This window comes from Callospermophilus lateralis, assembly GCF_048772815.1.
Source record: "Callospermophilus lateralis isolate mCalLat2 chromosome 11 unlocalized genomic scaffold, mCalLat2.hap1 SUPER_11_unloc_3, whole genome shotgun sequence".
NCBI lineage: Eukaryota > Metazoa > Chordata > Mammalia > Rodentia > Sciuridae > Callospermophilus > Callospermophilus lateralis.
Window position 1 is genome coordinate 15,295 of NW_027510155.1, and position 22,496 is coordinate 37,790.

A 22,496-nucleotide genomic window follows, 5' to 3' on the forward strand; every position below is an offset into this window, starting at 1 on the left:
GTTGGTCTCTGCGTTTGCGGAAGTAGGGATCCTTCATTCAAAACCTCTTTGATTGCCAGCTTCAGTTCTTCCTCATTCACTTGAAAGAGTCTCCAGTTTGTTTTAGCTTCAGCTATTTGTGATCTGAGGGATTCAGATTCACCTTGGAGGAACTGTATCCTTCTTGATAGATGCGCCATCGTTTTATCCTGTTGACCATGTTGAGCCTTCTGTGCTTTGAGCTCTTCTTCTAGAAAGAGCACTTCAACGCCATGGCTGGATTCGGACCTATGCAGCTTTTCGTCGGTTGCCTCCAGCTGTCGTGCATCCCTTGAACTGTTGTCAAACCTGCAATCCTTTAAAGATGATTCTAAGCCTTCATGTTCTTTTTCAACAAGGCTCACTTTTTCAAGAAGTCCACATTTTGCCTCAATAAGTCCAGCAAGATTTATAGCCACCCTTTTTTCTCTTCCCACGTAAAGCCTGCTACGAACCGACTGAAAACCTCTCCAGAAAAGTGAGAGAACAGCGGAAAATCCAAGAGCTGTACACATCACCAACTCCCATGGAAAGCCATAAGGAAGATGGCCTGGATTCATGTCTTCGGACAATGCTGCCACAACCCTGGGTGATTCTTCCAGAACCACCCACTAGTATGGCTGAGAGGCAGCCCTTGGCTCCTCCATCACGCCAACACAGCTTTGGCTCTTGCCACCACAACCACAGCCTGCCCAGGCAGGCCAACACAGGCTGTGGACACTCAGGTGTTGGGTCAGGAACTCCAACCTGCACCAGGCAACGGAGCAGACCACTGTGATCCCCTTCAGGGGCTGGGCGTATGGTGGGTGGTGGGCGTATGGCGGTGGGAGCCATGATCAAAGGCTCCCAGGAGCCTTGTTGTTCTCAACTGCCCATCAGGGGAGTCTTGTCCGCTTCCCTACCCGGTGCATCCTCAAGTGCCACAGGTTTAGGTCCCTCCCACTCCAGCCAGAGAGAATTCCTCTCCATGCCACCCACCCCTTGATTTGGTTTAGGCCAGGCCAAGGCGGGGTTAGTAGGAAGATTCCATCCAGTCATAATAACATTCAGTTTGATGTCACTCAAATTCTAAAGCTGACTAAACTGTTCAAACAGCTTTTATGGCCTATATTGGTCTTTGTGTCCCTTGCCTTTTGTTTGAGTGACTCAGTCCTTTCCCTGCCCTTGTGCTCTCCCTATTTCCTACCTTCCTTCCTCCCTTCCTGGTTTTTCTCCTTTTCTTCTTCCTTCTTTTCTACCTCCCTCCATCCCTCCAACTTTGCCTTCCTCCCTTCCAACTTTCTCTCTCCCTTCCCTTCCTTCTCTTTTCTTGCAAGTGTTTGGGGTGAAAGTCCATGGCAGGCCAGCCCCAAGCTAGGCAAGGTCACTGCCACTGAGCTACAACATCCCCAGACCTGCTGCCACTTCCTATGCAAGTAATTTGAATTATCTCTAAAGAGAAACTCTCACATGAGTCTACTTTCAAAGTAATTTCAGAAGAGTTGCTAACATGGGCATAAATCAGTCATGACAAGTCATTTTTGAAAAGCACGGCACAGCTAATGTTCCTCAGAAGAAGGAGTTGAGAACTTTAGTTGCTTTTCAGGTCAGCATTTCTAGGCTAGTACAAACCCTCCTAATCCTGATCTCTCCTTAGTCCTATGATTTCTTTAAGTGTCCCCTTTGCTCCTGTTCATGGAGTCATGTGTACAGAAATTATACCTGGTTCTATTGAACTCTACTTACTTCTTTCTCACCTCTGTGCTCCTTTTGCCAAGTCACTCCTCAACACTTACTGTAACCCTTTCAATTTTTTGTCCATTTTCATTTAAAAAAAATCTTTCAAAAATTGAACCATTTCGCATGCAGATACAGTCTTCTTGATCTGCTGTTAATCCCCCACTACTGACATTGTAAGTTATTGAAATGTACACTTCCAGACCGTTTTCAGATTTTTGATTTCTGTATATCTATCTGTCTGTCTATTTACAAACATAACATGGTATTCTGAGAGTATCGTTCTGCTTTTGGAGCTCTACATTGTGTTTTTCAGAAGCAGGCCTATTACACAGAGATGAATCCATGTTACCTAGATTGAGTTCAAACCGGAATGTGCACTCAGATTCCCATTATATTGTTCTACCTACTAATGGACAGTTCAGTTATATCCAGACCTCACCACCTCCCCCATTAAGTAAAACCCTTGTGAAGAGACATGTAGATGCCTTTATGAACATATTGATAATTTTTCATGGCAGTGTTTTCCAAAAACCAGTTAGTAAAATCAATTTATTCCTTTGCAGCCTGAAATTACCTTCATTCCAGTTTACTGGTATAAGAACCGCAGTATATAAGCAACAATTCTCCAATAGTAGTTCAGGCAGAAGTCATTCTAGATAACAATCAGTGCCACATCCTCCATGTATTTTACACAGCCCATGACATTGGACGTCCGTCCACTCGTTTAGAACAACTGATGTTTTACGCTGGCCATTTAGGTTTATTTAAAGGAGTGGTTAGAAAACAGGGGAGACAGACTGATTAGATTCAGTATGTATGTTGGCTTTGTTTTTCTAGGCCTGAATTTTTCACAGTTCAATTAATTGTAGGTTAAGTAGCAGGCAGATTCTTCACTGGGCTTCAAATGTGATAAAGTTGCTTCTTATTTTTAAGAAGGCCGTTGCAATCCTGCATTTATTTTACACCTCAGTGCTTGTTTTACACACAAGCACACACGCCCACACACCACACACACCAACAAACACACAAACACATAATTAGAGCACATTTAACACTCAAATAAAGCTTTACCTCCTAATTCATAACTAGGGTATTTTTTTAATAAGTATTGTGTCTTGGTCTCTACTGGGGAAACATTGTTCAATGTGAGTTCTCTGGTTTGTTGCAGGGCAGTGAATGTTCACTTGTTGGCAATGATATAGAAATGGGGAGTAAGAGTTTAAAAGTTTTTACAGTAGGTAGGCAGAGTCAGAGTATGGAATCTAAGAATAAGAAATTGGGGAATTTCCTCTTTGTTTCTTCATTTCAATCTCCTAATAATTCATGTATATTTTCCAAAAGTCTCCCAGAAAACAAGGACTAGGTCAATCCACATATCAGTGAACCATAGCAGAAAGCGATTCTGAATTTCATATAAACAGTCATAAAATCCAAAAGACAGGTGCTGGGGTTTTGGCTCAGCACTAGAGTGCTGGCTTCACACTTTCAAAGGTCCTGAGTTGGATCCCCAACACCATGTTTGAAAGGAATGAATGAACCAATGCATGAGTGTATGATGAATGAATTAAAGGTATCAGGAGGAGGAGGAAGAGGAGGAGGAGGAGGAGAAATAGAAGAAGATGATGAGTAATATGACAGAAGGGAAAAAGGGGAGGAGAGTGAGTTTAAAGTGTGGTTTCCAATTCCCAAACGTTCAACTACAGCAGACGGGATAGAGAGAGAAGATGGGAGGGCAGGAGAGGGGGGATAGTAGAGGCCAGAAAAGGTAGCAGAATACAACAGTTACTAATATGGCATTTTGTAAAAACGTGGATGTGTAAACAATGTGATTGTGCAATCTGAATATGGGGTCAAAATGGGAGTTCATAACTCACTTGAATCTAATGTAGGAAATATGGTATCTCAAGAGCTATGTAAGGTTTTAAGCAACCAATATAAAAAAGAGGTCTTCATTTTTCTTTGTAGTTGAGATCTCCTGTTTCCGTGACATGTTTAGTTGTGTTCTCTCCTTTAGTCCTCCCATGCTCTAGTTATTCTGATATGGAAAAACTAGCTGAAATGCCCAACCAGTCTCTAAATCAGTGACACTTTTTCATTAAGCCTAAAGTCACTTTACATTTGCTACAGTCATACTAAATACACTTCTTTGTTGGGAGTTTAAAAGATATTTCCATCAGCTAGATTACAAGTACCTAGAACTCCCATTCTTGTTTATGTAAGAGTGGCTTCATCAGATTAAATTCTGTTCTCTGGAATGACATAAAATAGGAATAATTTACTCGTAAGATTCCTATGTAAACCATCTTTATTTACAAAATAGTATCTTAAGGATTATTGTTTCATTGAGCTTCAATTGGAGCCAAAGTATAGTCAATTACTGAAGTAAAAGCAGTTACTTAAAAACTAAAAATGAGAGATAAGTCAAATTACATTTGAAGAGAGAGCAACAGCATGAGGTTTCTTGTTTGGTTCTGGATGTTGAGTAACAGGCTCATTTGCAGGTGGAAGGAACCCTTCAGGGAACTCACTTGTACTTTCAGAATGGGGGTGTAGAGGGCTGAATTCCAGCTCTTGGGGGAAGATTGTGAGGAAAACCCCCTCCCTGCATAGACACTTCGCATTGGAAATGGAGTGGGTGGCGGGTCAGGTGGAACATAATCTCCAGGTTCCCAGACAAGTTTCCTGGGAGAGGTGGAGGAAAAAAAAGGTCCTCTTCTCATGAACTGACTCCTTGGGTCAACTGGAAGCAAGGCACCTCTGACTGGAGGGAAAGGTGCCAACACAGAGCCAGAGCCAGTTGCTTGGTTTTCAGCATGGAGAGGTGAATCAGGCACATCAGAGTCCAAAGGAGGCATATTAGGAATTCTGTGTTCTGCTGGTCCCGATGCTCTACCACAATTTGAGTAAAACCTATCTTGCCTTTGTAGAGGAAGACGTGCATCAGAAGAATATGGTTGGCCTGGCGGAGGGATCATCAGCCTGCTGGCCTGTTCCCCTGGAGGAGAGAGGGGCCCAGTCTGAGAAGGTGCTCTCTGAAAATCAGTGAACTTATGACAGCTGGATTCTCTTCCTTTACTGCTAGTCGCATGGTCCAGAGGATTCTCCAGGGCCCCTTGACCCTCCTCCTCCTCCCACTGGAGTGAAAGGTGAGAGTGTGAGTGGACCACTCTTTTCCAAATGAGGAGGTCTCCTTTCAGATGAAGGGTGACCTATTGGTGAGAGCCCATTTGGAGAAGGCTTTCTGCCCATTGCTGAGTTGGAAACATCCAGTGCATCATAGGGATCTTTTTCTACAAGATCAAATCTAAGCTCCTTCTCAGTTAATTTTTGTCTGTTGCGTGCATTTTGTTTCCTGAAATAACTGAGGTTTCTTTCAGCAATCCGAGCTGCCAACTCACTAGCATGTGCTTCTTTCTCAGAGGAAATAATCTTCCCCAGGCAGGAATGAATGGTACTCTGCAATTGTTCTTCAAGATATTGGGCTCTCTTTCTGTAGGTCTCCAGCTCTTTTATTGTATGGCTCATCTTTTCTTCGACTTTGGAAAGTTTCTCCTCTTGCTCCACACGGTAGTTTTCCTCCACTCTTAATTTCCTGTGCAGTTTCATCATATTTTCTTGATAGCGTTCCATCATGACTTTAAAGATCTTCTGTAGGGTCTCATTCTCACTTTGCAGCTGTGCATTTTCTGACTGCAAGGATGCCTGTTCAGTCTGCAGACTTTTAAGGTGTTCTGCAAGGTCTTCCGTGGTTTTCTCCACTTCAGATGAGAAAGTACATTTTTGAATTCTTCCTCCTTCCAAGATTTCTAAGGAGGCCTTTAGCTTATCACCATAAACCAGGTTCCTCAAAGCTCCTTTGGACTCATCCTCCAAGTGAGCACCAATTTCAGGTTCACTCGTCTTTCCCATTTCCAGGTGACCACCATCCCTTTGGGCTCCCAGGCTTGGAGAAGGCCTATCCATCATCTTCAGCAAGCATTCACTCAGAGACTCCATGTGATTTTCTGTGTCCCTTAGAACTTGTTCTCCAGCTACTTTAGAGTCGTCTAATATGATTTTTGCTTTATATTGGACACCTCCTTGTTCCCTCTGTGCTTCAGCTTCTCCTTGTATTGTTGGTCTCTGCATTTGCGGAAGTAGGGATCCTTCATTCAAAACCTCTTTGATTGCCAGCTTCAGTTCTTCCTCATTCACTTGAAAGAGTCTCCAGTTTGTTTTAGCTTCAGCTATTTGTGATCTGAGGGATTCAGATTCACCTTGGAGGGACTGTATCCTTCTTGATAGATGCGCCATCGTTTCATCCTGTTGACCATGTTGAGCCTTCTGTGCTTTGAGCTCTTCTTCTAGAAAGAGCACTTCAACGCCATGGCTGGATTCGGACCTATGCAGCTTTTCGTCGGTTGCCTCCAGCTGTCGTGCTTCCCTTGAACTGTTGTCAAACCTGCAATCCTTTAAAGATGATTCTAAGCCTTCATGTTCTTTTTCAACAAGGCTCACTTTTTCAAGAAGTCCACATTTTGCCTCAATAAGTCCAGCAAGATTTAGAGCCACCCTTTTTTCTCTTCCCACGTAAAGCCTGCTACGAACCGACTGAAAACCTCTCCAGAAAAGTGAGAGAACAGCGGAAAATCCAAGAGCTGTACACATCACCAACTCCCATGGAAAGCCATAAGGAAGATGGCCTGGATTCATGTCTTCGGACAATGCTGCCACAACCCTGGGTGATTCTTCCAGAACCACCCACTAGTATGGCTGAGAGGCAGCCCTTGGCTCCTCCATCACGCCAACACAGCTTTGGCTCTTGCCACCACAACCACAGCCTGCCCAGGCAGGCCAACACAGGCTGTGGACACTCAGGTGTTGGGTCAGGAACTCCAACCTGCACCAGGCAACGGAGCAGACCACTGTGATCCCCTTCAGGGGCTGGGCGTATGGTGGGTGGTGGGCGTATGGCGGTGGGAGCCATGATCAAAGGCTCCCAGGAGCCTTGTTGTTCTCAACTGCCCATCAGGGGAGTCTTGTCCGCTTCCCTACCCGGTGCATCCTCAAGTGCCACAGGTTTAGGTCCCTCCCACTCCAGCCAGAGAGAATTCCTCTCCATGCCACCCACCCCTTGATTTGGTTTAGGCCAGGCCAAGGCGGGGTTAGTAGGAAGATTCCATCCAGTCATAATAACATTCAGTTTGATGTCACTCAAATTCTAAAGCTGACTAAACTGTTCAAACAGCTTTTATGGCCTATATTGGTCTTTGTGTCCCTTGCCTTTTGTTTGAGTGACTCAGTCCTTTCCCTGCCCTTGTGCTCTCCCTATTTCCTACCTTCCTTCCTCCCTTCCTGGTTTTTCTCCTTTTCTTCTTCCTTCTTTTCTACCTCCCTCCATCCCTCCAACTTTGCCTTCCTCCCTTCCAACTTTCTCTCTCCCTTCCCTTCCTTCTCTTTTCTTGCAAGTGTTTGGTGTGAAAGTCCATGGCAGGCCAGCCCCAAGCTAGGCAAGGTCACTGCCACTGAGCTACAACATCCCCAGACCTGCTGCCACTTCCTATGCAAGTAATTTGAATTATCTCTAAAGAGAAACTCTCACATGAGTCTACTTTCAAAGTAATTTCAGAAGAGTTGCTAACATGGGCATAAATCAGTCATGACAAGTCATTTTTGAAAAGCACGGCACAGCTAATGTTCCTCAGAAGAAGGAGTTGAGAACTTTAGTTGGTTTTCAGGTCAGCATTTCTAGACTAGTACAAACCCTCCTAATCCTGATCTCTCCTTAGTCCTATGATTTCTTTAAGTGTCCCCTTTGCTCCTGTTCATGGAGTCATGTGTACAGAAATTATACCTGGTTCTATTGAACTCTACTTAATTCTTTCTCACCTCTGTGCTCCTTTTGCCAAGTCACTCCTCAACACTTACTGTAACCCTTTCAATTTTTTGTCCATTTTCATTTAAAAAACTCTTTCAAAAATTGAACCATTTCGCATGCAGATACAGTCTTCTTGATCTGCTATGAATCCCCCACTACTGACATTGTAAGTTATTGAAATGTACACTTCCAGACCGTTTTCAGATTTTTGATTTCTGTATATCTATCTGTCTGTCTATTTACAAACATAACATGGTATTCTGAGAGTATCGTTCTGCTTTTGGAGCTCTACATTGTGTTTTTCAGAAGCAGGCCTATTACACAGAGATGAATCCATGTTACCTAGATTGAGTTCAAACCGGAATGTGCACTCAGATTCCCATTATATTGTTCTACCTACTAATGGACAGTTCAGTTATATCCAGACCTCACCACCTCCCCCATTAAGTAAAACCCTTGTGAAGAGACATGTAGATGCCTTTATGAACATATTGATAATTTTTCATGGCAGTGTTTTCCAAAAACCAGTTAGTAAAATCAATTTATTCCTTTGCAGCCTGAAATTACCTTCATTCCAGTTTACTGGTATAAGAACCGCAGTATATCAGCAACAATTCTCCAATAGTAGTTCAGGCAGAAGTCATTCTAGATAACAATCAGTGCCGGATCCTCCATGTATTTTACACAGCCCATGACAGGGGACATCCGTCCACTCGTTTAGAACAACTGATGTTTTACGCTGGCCATTGAGGTTTATTTAAAGGAGTGGTTAGAAAACAGGTGAGAAAGACTGATTAGATTCAGTATGTATGTTGGCGTTGTTTTTCTAGGCCTGAATTTTTCACATTTCAATTAATTGTAGGTTAAGTAGCAGGCAAATTCTTCACTGGGCTTCAAATGTGATAAAGTTGCTTCTTATTTTTAAGAAGGCCGTTGCAATCCTGCATTTATTTTACACCTCAGTGCTTGTTTTACACACAAGCACACACGCCCACACACCACACACACCAACAAACACACAAACACATAATTAGAGAACATTTAACACTCAAATAAAGCTTTACCTACTAATTCATAACTAGGGTTTTTTTTTTTAATAAGTATTGTGTCTTGGTCTCTACTGGGGAAACATTGTTCAATGTGAGTTCTCTGGTTTGTTGCAGGGCAGTGAATGTTCACTTGTTGGCAATGATATAGAAATGGGGAGTAAGGGTTTAAAAGTTTTTACAGTAGGTAGGCAGAGTCAGAGTATGGAATCTAAGAATAAGAAATTGGGGAATTTCCTCTTTGTTTCTTCATTTCAATCTCCTAATAATTCATGTATATTTTCCAAAAGTCTCCCAGAATACAAGGACTAGGTCAATCCACATATCAGAGAACCATAGCAGAATGCGATTCTGAATTTCATATAAACAGTCATAAAATCCAAAAGACAGGTGCTGGGGTTTTGGCTCAGCACTAGAGTGCTGGCTTCACACTTTCAAAGGTCCTGAGTTGGATCCCCAACACCATGTGTGAAAGGAATGAATGAACCAATGCATGAGTGTATGATGAATGAATTAAAGGTATCAGAAGGAGGAGGAAGAGGAGGAGGAGGAGCAGAAATAGAAGAAGATGATGAGTAATATGACAGAAGGGAAAAAGGGGAGGAGAGTGAGTTTAAAGTGTGGTTTCCAATTCCCAAACGTTCAATTACAGCAGACGGGATAGAGAGAGAAGATAGGAGGGCAGGAGAGAGGGGGTATAGTAGAGGCCAGAAAAGGTAGCAGAATACAACAGTTACTAATATGGCATTTTGTAAAAACATGGATGTGTAAACAATGAAAATGTTTTTCTAGGCCTGAATTTTTCACATTTCAATTATTTGTAGGTTAAGTAGCAGGCAGATTCTTCACTGGGCTTCAAATGTGATAAAGTTGCTTCTTATTTTCAAGAAGGCCGTTGCAATCCTGCATTTATTTTACACCTCAGTGCTTGTTTTACACACAAGCACACACGCCCACACACCACACACACCAACAAACACACAAACACATAATTAGAGCACATTTAACACTCAAATAAAGCTTTACCTATAATTCATAACTAGGGTATTTTTTTAATAAGTATTGTGTCTTCGTCTCTACTGGGGAAACATTGTTCAATGTGAGTTCTCTGGTTTGTTGTAGGGCAGTGAATGTTCACTTGTTGGCAATGATATAGAAATGGGGAGTAAGAGTTTAAAAGTTTTTACAGTAGGTAGGCAGAGTCAGAGTATGGAATCTAAGAATAAGAAATTGGGGAATTTCCTCTTTGTTTCTTCATTTCAATCTCCTAATAATTCATGTATATTTTCCAAAAGTCTCCCAGAAAACAAGGACTAGGTCAATCCACATATCAGTGAACCATAGCAGAATGCGATTCTGAATTTCATATAAACAGTCATAAAATCCAAAGACAGGTGCTGGGGTTTTGGATCAGCACTAGAGTGCTGGCTTCACACTTTCAAAGGTCCTGAGTTGGATCCCCAACACCATGTGTGAAAGGAATGAATGAACCAATGCATGAGTGTATGATGAATGAATTAAAGGTATCAGGAGGAGGAGGAAGAGGAGGAGGAGGAGGAGAAATAGAAGAAGATGATGAGTAATATGACAGAAGGGAAAAAGGGGAGGAGAGTGAGTTTAAAGTGTGGTTTCCTATTCCCAAACGTTCAATTACAGCAGACGGGATAGAGAGAGAAGATGGGAGGGCAGGAGAGGGGGGATAGTAGAGGCCAGAAAAGGTAGCAGAATACAACAGTTACTAATATGGCATTTTGTAAAAACGTGGATGTGTAAACAATGTGATTGTGCAATCTGAATATGGGGTCAAAATGGGAGTTCATAACTCACTTGAGTCTAATGTAGGAAATATGGTATCTCAAGAGCTATGTAAGGTTTTAAGCAACCAATATAAAATAGAGGTCTTCATTTTTCTTTGTAGTTGAGATCTCCTGTTTCCGTGACATGTTTAGTTGTGTTCTCTCCTTTAGTCCTCCCATGCTCTAGTTATTCTGATATGGAAAAACTAGCTGAAATGCCCAACCAGTCTCTAAATCAGTGACACTTTTTCATTAAGCCTAAAGTCACTTTACATTTGCTACAGTCATACTAAATACACTTCTTTGTTGGGAGTTTAAAAGATATTTCCATCAGCTAGATTACAAGTACCTAGAACTCCCATTCTTGTTTATGTAAGAGTGGCTTCATCAGATTAAATGCTGTTCTCTGGAATGACATAAAATAGGAATAATTTACTCGTAAGATTCCTATGTAAACCATCTTTATTTACAAAATAGTATCTTAAGGATTATTGTTTCATTGAGCTTCAATTGGAGCCAAAGTATAGTCAATTACTGAATTAAAAGCAGTTACTTAAAAACTAAAAATGAGAGATAAGTCAAATTACATTTGAAGAGAGAGCAACAGCATGAGGTTTCTTGTTTGGTTCTGGATGTTGAGTAACAGGCTCATTTGCAGGTGGAAGGAACCCTTCAGGGAACTCACTTGTACTTTCAGAATGGGGGTGTAGAGGGCTGAATTCCAGCTCTTGGGGGAAGATTGTGAGGAAAACCCCCTCCCTGCATAGACACTTCGCATTGGAAATGGAGTGGGTGGCGGGTCAGGTGGAACATAATCTCCAGGTTCCCAGACAAGTTTCCTGGGAGAGGTGGAGGAAAAAAAAGGTCCTCTTCTCATGAACTGACTCCTTGGGTCAACTGGAAGCAAGGCACCTCTGACTGGAGGGAAAGGTGCCAACACAGAGCCAGAGCCAGTTGCTTGGTTTTCAGCATGGAGAGGTGAATCAGGCACATCAGAGTCCAAAGGAGGCATATTAGGAATTCTGTGTTCTGCTGGTCCCGATGCTCTACCACAATTTGAGTAAAACCTATCTTGCCTTTGTAGAGGAAGACGTGCATCAGAAGAATATGGTTGGCCTGGCGGAGGGATCATCAGCCTGCTGGCCTGTTCCCCTGGAGGAGAGAGGGGCCCAGTCTGAGAAGGTGCTCTCTGAAAATCAGTGAACTTATGACAGCTGGATTCTCTTCCTTTACTGCTAGTCGCATGGTCCAGAGGATTCTCCAGGGCCCCTTGACCCTCCTCCTCCTCCCACTGGAGTGAAAGGTGAGAGTGTGAGTGGACCACTCTTTTCCAAATGAGGAGGTCTCCTTTCAGATGAAGGGTGACCTATTGGTGAGGGCCCATTTGGAGAAGGCTTTCTGCCCATTGCTGAGTTGGAAACATCCAGTGCATCATAGGGATCTTTTTCTACAAGATCAAATCTAAGCTCCTTCTCAGTTAATTTTTGTCTGTTGCGTGCATTTTGTTTCCTGAAATAACTGAGGTTTCTTTCAGCAATCTGAGCTGCCAACTCACTAGCATGTGCTTCTTTCTCAGAGGAAATAATCTTCCCCAGACAGGAATGAATTGTACTCTGCAATTGTTCTTCAAGATGTTGGGCTCTCTTTCTGTAGGTCTCCAGCTCTTTTATTGTATGGCTCATCTTTTCTTCGACTTTGGAAAGTTTCTCCTCTTGCTCCACACGGTAGTTTTCCTCCACTCTTAATTTCCTGTGCAGTTTCATCATATTTTCTTGATAGCGTTCCATCATGACTTTAAAGTTCTTCTGTAGGGTCTCATTCTCACTTTGCAGCTGTGCATTTTCTGACTGCAAGGATGCCTGTTCAGTCTGCAGAATTTTAAGGTGTTCTGCAAGGTCTTCCGTGGTTTTCTCCCCTTCAGATGAGAAAGTACATTTTTGAATTCTTCCTCCTTCCAAGATTTCTAAGGAGGCCTTTAGCTTATCACCATAAACCAGGTTCCTCAAAGCTCCTTTGGACTCATCCTCCAAGTGAGCACCAATTTCAGGTTCACCTCTCTTTCCCAGTTCCAGGTGACCACCATCCCTTTGGGCTCCCAGGCTTGGAGAAGACCTATCCATCATCTTCAGCAAGCATTCACTCAGAGACTCCATGTGATTTTCTGTGTCCCTTAGAACTTGTTCTCCAGCTACTTTAGAGTCCTCTAATATGATTTTTGCTTTATATTGGACACCTCCTTGTTCCCTCTGTGCTTCAGCTTCTCCTTGTATTGTTGGTCTCTGCGTTTGCGGAAGTAGGGATCCTTCATTCAAAACCTCTTTGATTGCCAGCTTCAGTTCTTCCTCATTCACTTGAAAGAGTCTCCAGTTTGTTTTAGCTTCAGCTATTTGTGATCTGAGGGATTCAGATTCACCTTGGAGGGACTGTATCCTTCTTGATAGATGCGCCATCGTTTCATCCTGTTGACCATGTTGAGCCTTCTGTGCTTTGAGCTCTTCTTCTAGAAAGAGCACTTCAACGCCATGGCTGGATTCGGACCTATGCAGCTTTTCGTCGGTTGCCTCCAGCTGTCGTGCTTCCCTTGAACTGTTGTCAAACCTGCAATCCTTTAAAGATGATTCTAAGCCTTCATGTTCTTTTTCAACAAGGCTCACTTTTTCAAGAAGTCCACATTTTGCCTCAATAAGTCCAGCAAGATTTAGAGCCACCCTTTTTTCTCTTCCCACGTAAAGCCTGCTACGAACCGACTGAAAACCTCTCCAGAAAAGTGAGAGAACAGCGGAAAATCCAAGAGCTGTACACATCACCAACTCCCAAGGAAAGCCATAAGGAAGATGGCCTGGCTTCATGTCTTCGGACAATGCTGCCACAACCCTGGGTGCTTCTTCCAGAACCACCCACTAGTATGGCTGAGAGGCAGCCCTTGGCCCCTCCATCATGCCAACACAGCTTTGGCTCTTGCCACCACAACCACAGCCTGCCCAGGCAGGCCAACACAGGCTGTGGACACTCAGGTGTTTGGTCAGGAACTCCAACCTGCACCAGGCAACGGAGCAGACCACTGTGATCCCCTTCAGGGGCTGGGCGTATGGTGGGTGGTGGGCGTATGGCGGTGGGAGCCATGATCAAAGGCTCCCAGGAGCCTTGTTGTGCTCAACTGCCCATCAGGGGAGTCTTGTCCGCTTCCCTACCCGGTGCATCCTCAAGTGCCACAGGTTTAGGTCCCTCCCACTCCAGCCAGAGAGAATTCCTCTCCATGCCACCCACCCCTTGATTTGGTTTAGGCCAGGCCAAGGCGGGGTTAGTAGGAAGATTCCATCCAGTCATAATAACATTCAGTTTGATGTCACTCAAATTCTAAAGCTGACTAAACTGTTCAAACAGCTTTTATGGCCTATATTGGTCTTTGTGTCCCTTGCCTTTTGTTTGAGTGACTCAGTCCTTTCCCTGCCCTTGTGCTCTCCCTATTTCCTACCTTCCTTCCTCCCTTCCTGGTTTTTCTCCTTTTCTTCTTCCTTCTTTTCTACCTCCCTCCATCCCTCCAACTTTGCCTTCCTCCCTTCCAACTTTCTCTCTCCCTTCCCTTCCTTCTCTTTTCTTGCAAGTGTTTGGGGTGAAAGTCCATGGCAGGCCAGCCCCAAGCTAGGCAAGGTCACTGCCACTGAGCTACAACATCCCCAGACCTGCTGCCACTTCCTATGCAAGTAATTTGAATTATCTCTAAAGAGAAACTCTCACATGAGTCTACTTTCAAAGTAATTTCAGAAGAGTTGCTAACATGGGCATAAATCAGTCATGACAAGTCATTTTTGAAAAGCACGGCACAGCTAATGTTCCTCAGAAGAAGGAGTTGAGAACTTTAGTTGGTTTTCAGGTCAGCATTTCTAGACTAGTACAAACCCTCCTAATCCTGATCTCTCCTTAGTCCTATGATTTCTTTAAGTGTCCCCTTTGCTCCTGTTCATGGAGTCATGTGTACAGAAATTATACCTGGTTCTATTGAACTCTACTTAATTCTTTCTCACCTCTGTGCTCCTTTTGCCAAGTCACTCCTCAACACTTTCTGTAACCCTTTCAATTTTTTGTCCATTTTCATTTAAAAAACTCTTTCAAAAATTGAACCATTTCGCATGCAGATACAGTCTTCTTGATCTGCTATTAATCCCCCACTACTGACATTGTAAGTTATTGAAATGTACACTTCCAGACCGTTTTCAGATTTTTGATTTCTGTATATCTATCTGTCTGTCTATTTACAAACATAACATGGTATTCTGAGAGTATCGTTCTGCTTTTGGAGCTCTACATTGTGTTTTTCAGAAGCAGGCCTATTACACAGAGATGAATCCATGTTACCTAGATTGAGTTCAAACCGGAATGTGCACTCAGATTCCCATTATATTGTTCTACCTACTAATGGACAGTTCAGTTATATCCAGACCTCACCACCTCCCCCATTAAGTAAAACCCTTGTGAAGAGACATGTAGATGCCTTTATGAAAATATTGATAATTTTTCATGGCAGTGTTTTCCAAAAACCAGTTAGTAAAATCAATTTATTCCTTTGCAGCCTGAAATTACCTTCATTCCAGTTTACTGGTATAAGAACCGCAGTATATCAGCAACAATTCTCCAATAGTAGTTCAGGCAGAAGTCATTCTAGATAACAATCAGTGCCGGGTCCTCCATGTATTTTACACAGCCCATGACAGGGGACATCCGTCCACTCGTTTAGAACAACTGATGTTTTACGCTGGCCATTGAGGTTTATTTAAAGGAGTGGTTAGAAAACAGGTGAGACAGACTGATTAGATTCAGTATGTATGTTGGCTTTGTTTTTCTAGGTCTGAATTTTTCACATTTCAATTAATTGTAGGTTAAGTAGCAGGCAGATTCTTCACTGGGCTTCTAATGTGATAAAGTTGCTTCTTATTTTTAAGAATGCCGTTGCAATCCTGCATTTATTTTACACCTCAGTGCTTGTTTTACACACAAGCACACACGCCCACACACCACACACACCAACAAACACACAAACACATAATTAGAGCACATTTAACACTCAAATAAAGCTTTACCTACTGATTCATAACTAGGGTATTTTTTTAATAAGTATTGTGTCTTGGTCTCTACTGGTGAAACATTGTTCAATGTGAGTTCTCTGGTTTGTTGTAGGGCAGTGAATGTTCACTTGTTGGCAATGATATAGAAATGGGGAGTAAGAGTTTAAAAGTTTTTACAGTAGGTAGGCAGTATCAGAGTATGGAATGTAAGAATAAGAAATTGGGGAATTTCCTCTTTGTTTCTTCATTTCAATCTCCTAATAATTCATGTATATTTTCCAAAAGTCTCCCAGAAAACAAGGACTAGGTCAATCCACATATCAGTGAACCATAGCAGAATGCGATTCTGAATTTCATATAAACAGTCATAAAATCCAAAAGACAGGTGCTGGGGTTTTGGCTCAGCACTAGAGTGCTGGCTTCACACTTTCAAAGGTCCTGAGTTGGATCCCCAACACCATGTGTGAAAGGAATGAATGAACCAATGCATGAGTGTATGATGAATGAATTAAAGGTATCAGGAGGAGGAGGAAGAGGAGGAGGAGGAGGAGAAATAGAAGAAGATGATGAGTAATATGACAGAAGGGAAAAAGGGGAGGAGAGTGAGTTTAAAGTGTGGTTTCCAATTCCCAAACGTTCAATTACAGCAGACGGGATAGAGAGAGAAGATGGGAGGGCAGGAGAGGGGGGATAGTAGAGGCCAGAAAAGGTAGCAGAATACAACAGTTACTAATATGGCATTTTGTAAAAACGTGGATGTGTAAACAATGTGATTGTGCAATCTGAATATGGGGTCAAAATGGGAGTTCATAACTCACTTGAGTCTAATGTAGGAAATATGGTATCTCAAGAGCTATGTAAGGTTTTAAGCAACCAATATAAAATAGAGGTCTTCATTTTTCTTTGTAGTTGAGATCTCCTGTTTCCGTGACATGTTTAGTTGTGTTCTCTCCTTTAGTCCTCCCATGCTCTAGTTATTCTGATATGGAAAAACTAGCTGAAATGCCCAACCAGTCTCTAAATCAGTGACACTTTTTCATTAAGCCTAAAGTCACTTTACATTTGCTACAGTCATACTAAATACACTTCTTTGTTGGGAGTTTAAAAGATATTTCCATCAGCTAGATTACAAGTACCTAGAACTCCCATTCTTGTTTATGTAAGAGTGGCTTCATCAGATTAAATGCTGTTCTCTGGAATGACATAAAATAGGAATAATTTACTCGTAAGATTCCTATGTAAACCATCTTTATTTACAAAATAGTATCTTAAGGATTATTGTTTCATTGAGCTTCAATTGGAGCCAAAGTATAGTCAATTACTGAAGTAAAAGCAGTTACTTAAAAACTAAAAATGAGAGATAAGTCAAATTACATTTGAAGAGAGAACAACAGCATGAGGTTTCTTGTTTGGTTCTGGATGTTGAGTAACAGGCTCATTTGCAGGTGGAAGGAACCCTTCAGGGAACTCACTTGTACTTTCAGAATGGGGGTGTAGAGGGCTGAATTCCAGCTCTTGGGGGAAGATTGTGAGGAAAACCCCCTCCCTGCATAGACACTTCGCATTGGAAATGGAGTGGGTGGCGGGTCAGGTGGAACATAATCTCCAGGTTCCCAGACAAGTTTCCTGGGAGAGGTGGAGGAAAAAAAAGGTCCTCTTCTCATGAACTGACTCCTTGGGTCAACTGGAAGCAAGGCACCTCTGACTGGAGGGAAAGGTGCCAACACAGAGCCAGAGCCAGTTGCTTGGTTTTCAGCATGGAGAGGTGAATCAGGCACATCAGAGTCCAAAGGAGGCATATTAGGAATTCTGTGTTCTGCTGGTCCCGATGCTCTACCACAATTTGAGTAAAACCTATCTTGCCTTTGTAGAGGAAGACGTGCATCAGAAGAATATGGTTGGCCTGGCGGAGGGATCATCAGCCTGCTGGCCTGTTCCCCTGGAGGAGAGAGGGGCCCAGTCTGAGAAGGTGCTCTCTGAAAATCAGTGAACTTATGACAGCTGGATTCTCTTCCTTTACTGCTAGTCGCATGGTCCAGAGGATTCTCCAGGGCCCCTTGACCCTCCTCCTCCTCCCACTGGAGTGAAAGGTGAGAGTGTGAGTGGACCACTCTTTTCCAAAGGAGGAGGTCTCCTTTCAGATGAAGGGTGACCTATTGGTGAGGGCCCATTTGGAGAAGGCTTTCTGCCCATTGCTGAGTTGGAAACATCCAGTGCATCATAGGGATCTTTTTCTACAAGTTCAAATCTAAGCTCCTTCTCAGTTAATTTTTGTCTGTTGCGTGCATTTTGTTTCCTGAAATAACTGAGGTTTCTTTCAGCAATCCGAGCTGCCAACTCACTAGCAAGTGCTTCTTTCTCAGAGGAAATAATCTTCCCCAGACAGGAATGAATGGTACTCTGCAATTGTTCTTCAAGATATTGGGCTCTCTTTCTCTAGGTCTCCAGCTCTTTTATTGTATGGCTCATCTTTTCTTCGACTTTGGAAAGTTTTTCCTCTTGCTCCACACGGTAGTTTTCCTCCACTCTTAATTTCCTGTGCAGTTTCATCATATTTTCTTGATAGCGTTCCATCATGACTTTAAAGTTCTTCTGTAGGGTCTCATTCTCACTTTGCAGCTTTGCATTTTCTGACTGCAAGGATGGGATGCCTGTTCAGTCTGCAGACTTTTAAGGTGTTCTGTAAGGTCTTCTGTGGTTTTCTCCACTTCAGATTAGAAAGTACATTTTTGAATTCTTCCTCCTTCCAAGATTTCTAAGGAGGCCTTTAGCTTATCACCATAAACCAGGTTCCTCAAAGCTCCTTTGGACTCATCCTCTAAGTGAGCACCAATTTCGGGTTCACTCGTCTTTCCCAGTTCCAGGTGACCACCATCCCTTTGGGCTCCCAGGCTTGGAGAAGACCTATCCATCATCTTCAGCAAGCATTCACTCAGAGACTCCATGTGATTTTCTGTGTCCCTTAGAACTTGTTCTCCAGCTACTTTAGAGTCCTCTAATATGATTTTTGCTTTATATTGGACACCTCCTTGTTCCCTCTGTGCTTCAGCTTCTCCTTGTATTGTTGGTCTCTGCGTTTGCGGAAGTAGGGATCCTTCATTCAAAACCTCTTTGATTGCCTGTTTCAGTTCTTCCTCATTCACTTGAAAAGGTCTCCAGTTTGTTTTAGCTTCAGCTATTTGTGATCTGAGGGATTCAGATTCACCTTGGAGGGACTGTATCCTTCTTGATAGATGCGCCATCGTTTCATCCTGTTGACCATGTTGAGCCTTCTGTGCTTTGAGCTCTTCTTCTAGAAAGAGCACTTCAACGCCATGGCTGGATTCGGACCTATGCAGCTTTTCGTCGGTTGCCTCCAGCTGTCGTGCTTCCCTTGAACCCTTCTCAAACCTGCAATCCTTTAAAGATGATTCTAAGCCTTCATGTTCTTTTTCAACAAGGCTCACTTTTTCAAGAAGTCCACATTTTGCCTCAATAAGTCCAGCAAGATTTAGAGCCAGCCTTTTTTCTCTTCCCATGTAAAGCCTTCTACGAACCGACTGAAAACCTCTCCAGAAAAGTGAGAGAACAGCGGAAAATCCAAGAGCTGTACACATCACCAACTCCCAAGGAAAGCCATAAGGAAGATGGCCTGGCTTCATGTCTTCGGACAATGCTGCCACAACCCTGGGTGCTTCTTCCAGAACCACCCACTAGTATGGCTGAGAGGCAGCCCTTGGCTCCTCCATCACGCCAACACAGCTTTGGCTCTTGCCACCACAACCACAGCCTGCCCAGGCAGGCCAACACAGGCTGTGGACACTCAGGTGTTTGGTCAGGAACTCCAACCTGCACCAGGCAACGGAGCAGACCACTGTGATCCCCTTCAGGGGCTGGGCGTATGGTGGGTGGTGGGCGTATGGCGGTGGGAGCCATGATCAAAGGCTCCCAGGAGCCTTGTTGTGCTCAACTGCCCATCAGGGGAGTCTTGTCCGCTTCCCTACCCGGTGCATCCTCAAGTGCCACAGGTTTAGGTCCCTCCCACTCCAGCCAGAGAGAATTCCTCTCCATGCCACCCACCCCTTGATTTGGTTTAGGCCAGGCCAAGGCGGGGTTAGTAGGAAGATTCCATCCAGTCATAATAACATTCAGTTTGATGTCACTCAAATTCTAAAGCTGACTAAACTGTTCAAACAGCTTTTATGGCCTATATTGGTCTTTGTGTCCCTTGCCTTTTGTTTGAGTGACTCAGTCCTTTCCCTGCCCTTGTGCTCTCCCTATTTCCTACCTTCCTTCCTCCCTTCCTGGTTTTTCTCCTTTTCTTCTTCCTTCTTTTCTACCTCCCTCCATCCCTCCAACTTTGCCTTCCTCCCTTCCAACTTTCTCTCTCCCTTCCCTTCCTTCTCTTTTCTTGCAAGTGTTTGGGGTGAAAGTCCATGGCAGGCCAGCCCCAAGCTAGGCAAGGTCACTGCCACTGAGCTACAACATCCCCAGACCTGCTGCCACTTCCTATGCAAGTAATTTGAATTATCTCTAAAGAGAAACTCTCACATGAGTCTACTTTCAAAGTAATTTCAGAAGAGTTGCTAACATGGGCATAAATCAGTCATGACAAGTCATTTTTGAAAAGCACGGCACAGCTAATGTTCCTCAGAAGAAGGAGTTGAGAACTTTAGTTGGTTTTCAGGTCAGCATTTCTAGGCTAGTACAAACCCTCCTAATCCTGATCTCTCCTTAGTCCTATGATTTCTTTAAGTGTCCCCTTTGCTCCTGTTCATGGAGTCATGTGTACAGAAATTATACCTGGTTCTATTGAACTCTACTTACTTCTTTCTCACCTCTGTGCTCCTTTTGCCAAGTCACTCCTCAACACTTACTGTAACCCTTTCAATTTTTTGTCCATTTTCATTTAAAAAAAATCTTTCAAAAATTGAACCATTTCGCATGCAGATACAGTCTTCTTGATCTGCTGTTAATCCCCCACTACTGACATTGTAAGTTATTGAAATGTACACTTCCAGACCGTTTTCAGATTTTTGATTTCTGTATATCTATCTGTCTGTCTATTTACAAACATAACATGGTATTCTGAGAGTATCGTTCTGCTTTTGGAGCTCTACATTGTGTTTTTCAGAAGCAGGCCTATTACACAGAGATGAATCCATGTTACCTAGATTGAGTTCAAACCGGAATGTGCACTCAGATTCCCATTATATTGTTCTACCTACTAATGGACAGTTCAGTTATATCCAGACCTCACCACCTCCCCCATTAAGTAAAACCCTTGTGAAGAGACATGTAGATGCCTTTATGAACATATTGATAATTTTTCATGGCAGTGTTTTCCAAAAACCAGTTAGTAAAATCAATTTATTCCTTTGCAGCCTGAAATTACCTTCATTCCAGTTTACTGGTATAAGAACCGCAGTATATCAGCAACAATTCTCCAATAGTAGTTCAGGCAGAAGTCATTCTAGATAACAATCAGTGCCGGGTCCTCCATGTATTTTACACAGCCCATGACAGGGGACATCCGTCCACTCGTTTAGAACAACTGATGTTTTACGCTGGCCATTGAGGTTTATTTAAAGGAGTGGTTAGAAAACAGGTGAGACAGACTGATTAGATTCAGTATGTATGTTGGCTTTGTTTTTCTAGGTCTGAATTTTTCACATTTCAATTAATTGTAGGTTAAGTAGCAGGCAGATTCTTCACTGGGCTTCTAATGTGATAAAGTTGCTTCTTATTTTTAAGAATGCCGTTGCAATCCTGCATTTATTTTACACCTCAGTGCTTGTTTTACACACAAGCACACACGCCCACACACCACACACACCAACAAACACACAAACACATAATTAGAGCACATTTAACACTCAAATAAAGCTTTACCTACTGATTCATAACTAGGGTATTTTTTTTAATAAGTATTGTGTCTTGGTCTCTACTGGGGAAACATTGTTCAATGTGAGTTCTCTGGTTTGTTGTAGGGCAGTGAATGTTCACTTGTTGGCAATGATATAGAAATGGGGAGTAAGAGTTTAAAAGTTTTTACAGTAGGTAGGCAGTATCAGAGTATGGAATGTAAGAATAAGAAATTGGGGAATTTCCTCTTTGTTTCTTCATTTCAATCTCCTAATAATTCATGTATATTTTCCAAAAGTCTCCCAGAAAACAAGGACTAGGTCAATCCACATATCAGTGAACCATAGCAGAATGCGATTCTGAATTTCATATAAACCGTCATAAAATCCAAAAGACAGGTGCTGGGGTTTTGGCTCAGCACTAGAGTGCTGGCTTCACACTTTCAAAGGTCCTGAGTTGGATCCCCAACACCATGTGTGAAAGGAATGAATGAACCAATGCATGAGTGTATGATGAATGAATTAAAGGTATCAGGAGGAGGAGGAAGAGGAGGAGGAGGAGGAGAAATAGAAGAAGATGATGAGTAATATGACAGAAGGGAAAAAGGGGAGGAGAGTGAGTTTAAAGTGTGGTTTCCAATTCCCAAACGTTCAATTACAGCAGACGGGATAGAGAGAGAAGATGGGAGGGCAGGAGAGGGGGGATAGTAGAGGCCAGAAAAGGTAGCAGAATACAACAGTTACTAATATGGCATTTTGTAAAAACGTGGATGTGTAAACAATGTGATTGTGCAATCTGAATATGGGGTCAAAATGGGAGTTCATAACTCACTTGAGTCTAATGTAGGAAATATGGTATCTCAAGAGCTATGTAAGGTTTTAAGCAACCAATATAAAAAAGAGGTCTTCATTTTTCTTTGTAGTTGAGATCTCCTGTTTCCGTGACATGTTTAGTTGTGTTCTCTCCTTTAGTCCTCCCATGCTCTAGTTATTCTGATATGGAAAAACTAGCTGAAATGCCCAACCAGTCTCTAAATCAGTGACACTTTTTCATTAAGCCTAAAGTCACTTTACATTTGCTACAGTCATACTAAATACACTTCTTTGTTGGGAGTTTAAAAGATATTTCCATCAGCTAGATTACAAGTACCTAG